This window comes from Sinocyclocheilus grahami, unplaced genomic scaffold (assembly GCF_001515645.1).
Source record: "Sinocyclocheilus grahami isolate Dianchi unplaced genomic scaffold, SAMN03320097.WGS_v1.1 scaffold64733.1, whole genome shotgun sequence".
NCBI lineage: Eukaryota > Metazoa > Chordata > Actinopteri > Cypriniformes > Cyprinidae > Sinocyclocheilus > Sinocyclocheilus grahami.
In genome coordinates, this window is record NW_015528043.1 from 1 (window position 1) to 777 (window position 777).

Below are 777 nucleotides of genomic sequence, written 5' to 3' on the forward strand. Positions count from 1 at the left end.
AAATCGTGACAAAATTCAAAAGCACTGCCTAGTTGGAATGCCACAAAGACAACGTGCGTTCTGTATTTCTTAGGACTTGGATCTGCCTCAGATGAGTTCTGATTATCAGCAACTGGATAGACCGGTGAGACTATTTTATGTTTTAATTTACTATATAAGTACATTTACATTAGCCACGATAACAGAGAGAGCATAGCAGTGCATTACACATGCTTTACTTCCTGCCTTGATCTCCAATCTTGTTTGTGATCTATAATACAGTAGGCTATGATAAACGTTAATTGCAGTTTTAAAAGTTATTTTTAGATGCCTACCAACATCTAACACATATCTACATATTTCAGATAAGAAGACGAGAGCCAGAGACACATTACCAGGTCAGTAACACTCACTTGTCAAAAAGGATGTGAGAGATGAGATGTACCAGATAAAAGTTTCTTACCTTTTAGTACGACATCTTTGATCCCTGCTGCCCTCCTGTGGTTTTTTACAGTTGAGCACTTATATTTGTAATCGTTCTGCAATGGCGGTTGGTGTGTTTACTTTGGTTTGTGTATTTTATAGGAATTGAGACCACATACAAGTGATGAATACCAGGAAATAAGAACTAAAGGAACCAAAGTAAGTGTATCAAGCCAACGAATATGAGAAAAGTGTGTGGGTTGTGGGGTTAGGAAGTGTTTTTGATGTGAGGTTTACCCAGCAGTGATGCCAAATATCCTTACTATGCTCAGTTGTAGGGATGCACGATATATCGGCCACCATATCGGTATCGGC

General features: G+C 38.6%; 1 long non-coding RNA gene across 1 annotated transcript; it reads left to right on the forward strand.

Moving 5' to 3' along the window:
• The first annotated feature begins 73 nt into the window (after positions 1–73).
• LOC107581023 (uncharacterized) lies at positions 74–621 on the forward strand. Its single transcript, XR_001608760.1, has 3 exons — positions 74–124; positions 345–377; positions 565–621. It is a non-coding gene; the product is annotated as an uncharacterized lncRNA (long non-coding RNA).
• The last annotated feature ends 156 nt before the right edge of the window (positions 622–777 follow it).